This window comes from Haliotis cracherodii, unplaced genomic scaffold (genome assembly GCF_022045235.1).
Source record: "Haliotis cracherodii isolate W230 unplaced genomic scaffold, xgHalCrac1.p SCAF_7, whole genome shotgun sequence".
Classification (NCBI taxonomy): domain Eukaryota; kingdom Metazoa; phylum Mollusca; class Gastropoda; order Lepetellida; family Haliotidae; genus Haliotis; species Haliotis cracherodii.
This window is the reverse complement of record NW_027266330.1, coordinates 39,025,406-39,033,447: the sequence shown is the minus strand read 5'-3', so window position 1 is coordinate 39,033,447 and position 8,042 is coordinate 39,025,406. Positions and strand designations below refer to the sequence as shown.

Sequence of the window (8,042 nt, the reverse complement as noted above, 5' to 3'; positions counted from 1 at the left end):
TGGAACTCTTCAACTGGGAGGAAGAACCTCCGGCCGAAAACAGCGCACCGCTTCGAAGACTGGAGCAATGCTCCTGTATTGGTAACCTATTCACCCCAGTAAGCACGCCCCTCCAACAAGCGTGGATAAGGGGACTTCGCTAAGTGAGAAAAGGACTTTCAGTGACACACTCAGAATATTTCGGGAGTGGCAACGATCCAGGCACAGGCCATGAAGATCCGTGGATGTTTCCCAAGAATAAACTTCAATACTTGCACAGTGAGTTATGTTGATGCATATAGGATTTTTGCTATATTGATGGTGTATTTCATGTGCTTTATCATTTGTGATTATGAAAACATGTAAGGATTAAAACTTTAAATGTCAAAATCATTTTAATTGTTTTATCTTAAAATTCTAAATAACCTCTCTATCATGTCCATACTAAGCCAACATATGTCTTTTAAAAAGTTGTACTTTAAACAATATGATTATTGACATGACCACTAGTTCAATTCTGTTTTACTTATTGCATCTAAGAAGTAATATAGACAAATCCTTTCACTTGAAGTAAATGAACAAACAACTTCACGTTTTAGTTGTGCCAGCAGGATCAAAGTCCTATAATAATTATTTGTTGTGACAAAACCTGAAATAAATGAAGGGTTTATGATTTTCGTTGTTCATTTTCTCATTTCAAGAATATGAACAGAAAATATGTCATGATATGCTATGGCCTATATAGAACGTTCAAGAAATTACAAGGAGAAGCAGATTTTCTATGTCTACGCTTAAGACATATACAAGGAAGCCACTCTCTCACTCACTCACTGAATGATAATTATCGATAACTATCGAAGAAAGAAATGAATGGTATTGAGTGAAACACTAATCTGACTGGGTCAGATGACAGTGTACAACAACTGTTAAGATGCTAACTGATAGAAAATGTGAAGTTTCGTAACCATCTAAAGCCACACGTTCTCGTCAACTGTACACACCACTAAATCACACCACGTTCTTTGGGTCAAACCCATCTGCCCTTGTACTTGAAAGAAGTAGGAATGATTTTCATTTAGAGTCATGTGATGCAGCCTCTTCTGGTGTCAGGTCTCTGTAAACAAATGGAAAATTAATCTCTACTAAGCCATGTTGAATATTACACGTACCACAATCCGTACACGGCACACGTCCACCAGGGCTAGTTGCAAGGGAAGGGCAGTCTGTATTCACCACTACTCCTCACTCAAACACTTTCAACTGTGGATGAAGACCTGCCATTTTGTTGATATACTGCCTCCTTGCTGCCGATTCATGTGAAAGTCACCATCTGGTATGTCTGTTTCACCCCGATAACCCATTAGGTCACATACAAGCCTATCTTTGGCCGAAGAAGCCTGTCTGGTAAATACTTTACCAAACTGTGATCCTTTCAAATCTGGCTTCCTTCCAAAACGTTGTTTATGTCGTCCCCTTGTCATTCTCTCTATTGACCACGCATCCTGTTCTAATACGTTCATTGAATCAATATACGAAAGGTAGTTTAGCAGGTTGGCGTTTAATATCAACATGGTCAGGAAAACAACGAACACTTTGTGGTAGATTTGGAAGTTCTGGGATAGACTAAGGAGCTTGAATAACAGAAGTTGTGTTGTCAACATATCCACATTAACTTTTTGTTTCATGAGTGATTAACTTATTATTAAATTCAGTGAGAGTATTTATATGTGGCATTTTGCTGTTGGGACACATTGATCTATTGTTGATTGTTCCTTTTCTGTATTCCAGCTGTACCTTGTGTAGTTGTTGTACTTTTTTGTTGACTCTTCCTGCCACTTGACATCAGGTGAAAGTCATCCGACTTCATTGAATCCAACTTTCATTTTCTGGGACTATTCCACGTGTACTCAACTGATGTACCTGAAAGCAAACCAACCATTTTCTTCTGATGTGAGGTGTGATTGCAAGCCACCCGGCACATTGGCACAGCCATTTGTCCTTTATTACACACACACACACACACGCACGCACTCGCACGCACGCACGCACGCACGCACGCACACAAATTTCAATTTGTTAATGTAACCTGACAGCTAAATTGATTTGTAGAAAAGATGTCGCCAATCAACGAAGACGCAAAATATCAATAATTTGTATATTTAGTTATATTTAAAATACTGAATGAGAGGTCCTTCAAAGAGAGAGAGAGTTTTAAATAAAACTCATTGTTTTGCTGGTTTATTTTGGTTTATTTTCTTAGCAGAATAAAAAATGGCATGTGTTGTGATCAAGCTTAATATTTGGAATGTATTGTCTTTGAAATCGTTATCAACGTTTCGTTTGTGAAAAAACAGTGATCTAGACAAGGATGGCACGGCTTTACTTGTATATGTGCAAAGTCTACCTACCCAGCTGCACAAGTGCAATTTGAACACGACCTGTTACTTTTGTGAGACATGTCAAAACTTTGTTAGCAGGGCTTTTCTCGGGTCCGCTGTTGGTAGTGATAATATGACACGGCGTCGAAAAAACATATGGCCACAGTCATCGTCGATGGTGTGTACGGCTACGCTGTGAACATGTCTATCTTGGTAAAATACCACTGCCGTCGTTTTGCCATCATGGTTTCGTGTCTGAAGTCCTATGTTCGCTAAGTACCATGTAACTGTATAATTCTTTTTCTGGGTATTCTGGTAAGGTTTCAACAGAATCGTTCCAGCCAAACGGTAATGTAGTTGGGCCTGGCATACGATATCCGCTGGGTGTGATGAGTTTCCGTGTCATTACTGGGTTTGACTGAGGTAGCTGCATCCAAACGAAGTGTATTCGCCCCTCCAGCTCGCGCTAAAAGTTGTGTTCTAACCCAATTCACCTTTTTATTTCGTTCAAGAGGATAATCACAAAATTCTTTAACATGCATTTGATGGAATTCGTCATCAACGTCAGTATCGTTATGTGCCGCCATTTTGAAGGTTGACTCGGCGGATGTAAATCCGAAAAGGGGACATCACTCTAATTTTGTTTTCAAAGGGAAATGATGACACTTTTCGCCAAGTCTAACATGTATCCTACCGTAGTTCCTAAACTTGGATGGAGTACATGAGTTGCCAAGACGTTAATGTGTTTTCTCGTAATGCCGAAAACCTTGTTCTATTCCTTACATGGGTAGAATGTGAATCTATTCTTTGTTTCCTGACGCAATGTTGCATGAACGTTGCTAAAAGTGGCGAAATAAATATTCGCCGGTTCGAACGTTCCCTTTCTCATGTACTCCTGATATCTCCCATCAAGCTACATCAATCCAAGTCAAACCATGTTAAACTTTAGTTGTTGTAAACAACCTTGCTTTGGGTCTCGTTTCACTGAGCCTTAAAACGATTTCTATGTCCACATTTTATCTGAGGTAACTGTGCTGGAATAATGTACATCCCCCTGCCCCACCCCCCAAATAAAATAAATAAATAAATATAAATACAAAAAAGAATTAAAATAACATAAACAACAAATATATTGTCGTCTTAATTTAATAAGTATGTAATCATCACCCTTCCTCCCCATAACATAGATTCGACTAATAGGAAACCCTTTAACTTAACTTATCATGCTTCATAATTGAAAAATCATTCGCTTAAAAGCCTATTTTCATTTGACATAGATAATGTAGAGAGACCACTGTGTATTTTTTACGGAGACATTCATTGTGATCACTGTCTTCAATCATTATCGTTTTTTACGTTTCCAAGCAGCAGAAGAAATTGGACTGGAATGTCTCTTTAATTCCCCCAACTAATAGATGCGTCTTAACGCACACAGGCGTTGAAAAGGGAAAATGTGTACGATTCCTCAAGAACACTAAAATAAAATGTATAACCGTACTCGACATTCAAATTCCATTTAGAATCATGTAATCATTTAAACCATTCCTCGCCTCCTCCCCGCTTGTCACGTGACCACCATCGTCCCAATACGTCGCCTTTCCCGGCAGATAATAAAAGTCAATTCCCGTAACGAGACTACGGACGTTCTTCCGAGAGACGGAGCCCTCAATTTGTAGCCTGTAATATTCACCGACAGGGATCTCTCTCTTAATGCATAGAACACGACACATTGTCAGTCAGTGCTCATCTGGTCGTTCTTCCGTGGATGGTCTTTGTAATCAACTCGAGGGACAATTTCCGTATGCGTACCGTTGTTCTTTTAAACTAACGACGGATCGAAGAATGTTTGCTCTTACTTCCGAAATCGAGAGCGAATCACGGACCCTGCTCTCAATATGTTAATCCAGGCAACCACTGGAAGATGTGGAATCAAGCTTGGATTGTTCTGGGAATTGCCAGACAGACTTTGTTTATTAGAAGCGAGATTCGCTCTGTCTCATCCAGCCATCTCGAATGTCCAGTGTCACATCGCTTCTAACGTGAACCCCTTGTGCCCCTGGTTTTATCTGTCGACATGGCAAAATAAATGTAAGGAGATAAGCAATCAAACGTTTTTATGTGAGACAATGGTATTATATTCCTGATGATAATTATGTTCCTAATTATACGAACATCAATTGTTAACGAACCTATTACAATCTGAATAAAGTGTGAAGGAAGGGCATTGTTTGTGTTGGGCAAACCTTTTATACTACCACCTTCTAGGGAGTGTTAAGAGTACTGGAGAAGTGCTTAGATGTGTTATCACATAGAGATGATTTAAGAATACTTGCAATGTAGACCTGTTGAACAATCTTGCTGGTTAAATCTATGCCTGAATGCTATGTTTACCTTCGTCCGCTTGCTGATAAATATTGACCTATTGTCTGGATGAACCTGTACCGGTTAGTCATCTTAGTGATTGAGTCGCCGCTGTGACAGTATCGGCTTAAAGAAATCATGAAGGTTTTGGCATTTACATCTTTGGAGAAATCCAAGAACATGTTTGGTGCTGTCACATCTCTGGAAACAGCATCAATCCCAACCTGGTACTCGAAGCTAGAGTTAACCTACACCGTTTGAAAGCACATATGAAGCTACTCGCTATGTCTCTTTCCACCCGTTTACTTAATATTCTGAGCCCCACTCATATGAAGCCATTCACCAGTGAGCGAGATAAAGGCCTAAATCACTAAGTAAGGTAAACCTGCATCAATTGTACTGGCAAGATAAACATGAACCTCTTACATTTTGAAATATTTACATTTTAGTTGGGTGAACCTGCACACCTATGGAAGCAAGTTAAACCATACCTTTGTTGTCACGTACATTTTTCAAGATCCATTTCGGAATTTCAGAGTCATGGTTTTATAACATCATTTCTCCTGTAATACGACACGTTTAATCCCCTTAGACATTCTGAACTCCCTTAGGAGGATACAGGCGAACGATCTTATTCATGATCGAAGATGAAACGTGTTCCCTTGACGGGGATAGCAGAGTGATTTGTCTGCAGTGACACGACTCATCAATGTCAGAGGGAAAGTAGCAGAGAGCAGCCGCAATAAACGATAAGTTGATAAACATGACAAAGTGGTGCCTCGTTAATCCCGACGCTTCACATCAAATTGAGCTGGATTAACGGGTTTCCGGCGCTGAAGTGAAGCTACGCTCCACGACTTGGCTCCCGCTTTAAGTCAAGGTCAAGCCGCTGTAATTAGTAAACATGTTATTGATAGATTGAACTAGAATAATACACTTGATTAAATAGCACTGAAGGCACGATACCATTTCTTTTCCTACAGAACGATTAGTTTTCATAGTTTTGTTAATATAAAGCCAGAGAATAACCACACTGAAAACATGTGTTTAGAATGTGAACACATACAAAACATGTTTAGGAACGTGTTTCAATCCTAGACGGAATACACATTTGATGTGTTCTATCTGAACACGTTTTGGGTCTAACACCTAATTTGAGTTATCTTCTCACAGCCTCATCACCATCTAAATACCACATCCCAAAAGTCTAAACATATAACATGTAATTCAAACACGCTTAAATATGTTTAGAATTTATAAAGATGTACACATGTTTAGAATCTCATCACGTTTCATGTTCAGCATTTTAAAATGGTTACAGTTGTAATTAAACACGTTCAAGTTTGTTAGAATTTATGCACGTGTAAACACTAAGTGCATATGATAAGGATATAAGTCAGTTGTGGATAAGATGTATGATATAAATTTGATGTGCAAATCAGATTCACAGGCACTTGCATAACACTCGTACCACCAGGACATGCAACGAACTTGGTACAATATCAACAGAAATATGCACAAATAAACCAAGCTAGGTTAATGGCGACCACAGAAATTGACACTTGTGACGACAACAGTATCCGTAGCAAAAATGGTAGCGCGAATGAAGGAAGAGGTCGCAGGTTCGTTTCCCGACGAGGTTTAAAAAGTGTTTTGTTCATAAACGTGCTGTTGCTGTGTGACTCTTAGTCTTTCCCTAATACAAGAAAAAGCTGACAATGAAAATATATCTGTTACTGCGATAGACCCTTAACTTCTGCAGTCACTATCACTATCAAATGGCGAGGAAACCAAGTGTTCGCAAAAAAAGGCGAGCGTTTCATGCCCACCGATGGCACCCGTCATAAACACATTTCTGACATTGTTCTGACACGGAAACATATGGTACAAAACAATATCGGGAATTACTTTTGACATCATTTTTGTCACTGATGCGTCATATTTCGAAATCTACTCCACATGTCGATTCTAAAACTTTTTTGAAAGCTTTGCTGGTTCCTTGAAGCAACTTCTAGTTCTTATGTAGAGTCACAATTGCAAGTTAACCTCAAACACCAACTGTACGTATAAACAAAATTTACGAGAACCATATTAACTTTATCTGGAGACGAGATGTTCATTATGTTTTCAGAAGATATGAATAAATCGAACGACTTGAAACAGACATATCACCCTATCACCTTGAAAGGCCTTGTGGTATAATGATATGATATGTATGATGTGCCGTGGACGAGAGAATCCCAGTTCAGGTGACACCTTTGCTTGTTTTATTACCTCAAGTCAATATCATAAAATACCCGACCTGACGCGGAACCAGTTCGACCCGCCATATTTCTGATCATTTCAATTTCGAACCAAACAAATACAAGCTGAATTACCAAGAATCTCCGTCTCCAGTGAAGACTAAAATCCTCTTCTTTGTAAACGTTATAAGTTTAAATTGTCGGACTGTAAGATATATAGTTGCAAGCATAGGCCTCCAGCTCGTTATGACAAGACATTTCATCAGAATGAATGTATTTATGTTCCCTATGAGTTGATTCAGCCAATTCATTCACCTCATAACACGGCCAAGATGTCTGGTGTAGGGGAACTTGTTAAAAACAATATTCCCAATTGTCAAATCTGTTAGATATCTTATAACCCCAATGCTAAAATCCATCCATCTTCATGTTTCATCCCATTACATAGGCGTCCACGCGCCATGCCTTCTCCTCACAAAACATGCGATTAGAACGCCAGTCAGAAGATTTGTGGGCCTTCCCAGCAAACCAGCGAGTTTCGTGAGTGTACAATATATATCTTGTCGACGTGTTTTATTCGTGACGTTCCATGTTTCTGGACCACGAATTCGATACCAAGGCTTATTTAGATAGTTAATATCCAGCGTATAATCCCTGCGTTTGGTGGTGCTGGTAATGTAATTAAAAAGCTGGTTCTGCACCAGACGCTGGAAGATGGCTGGCTTCTGTAAAGCAGACGGACTCTAGACGCCAGGGTATCTTGAACATGAGATTGAATTAAAGACGTAAGGCCATTATAAACGATAGGTTGGTTCGCCTATTCCGATATCTTCTCAGACTGTCGAGGCAGGTGAGCATGTCAAGAAGAACCGAGGAGGGGATAGCCAAGAACTAGAACGCGTTTGCTCGTTATACCGGAGACCATGTGTCAACTGTTTTTAGTCTAGTTGTTGCCACATAAAAATGATTATCACAAGTGAGATCTCCTTCGGCAAAAGATTTATTATTTGTCCGTTTCAAATGCTGACTGTTGCAATACATTATTGTACTCGTACTTAGTCTATTGCTTTGTTACACCCTT

General features: G+C 39.4%; 1 pseudogene; it reads right to left on the bottom strand.

The window, feature by feature from the left end:
- Window positions 1–947: 947 nt before the first annotated feature.
- Window positions 948–2,944, bottom strand: LOC139448875 (uncharacterized; annotated as a pseudogene).
- Between the last annotated feature and the right edge of the window lie 5,098 nt (window positions 2,945–8,042).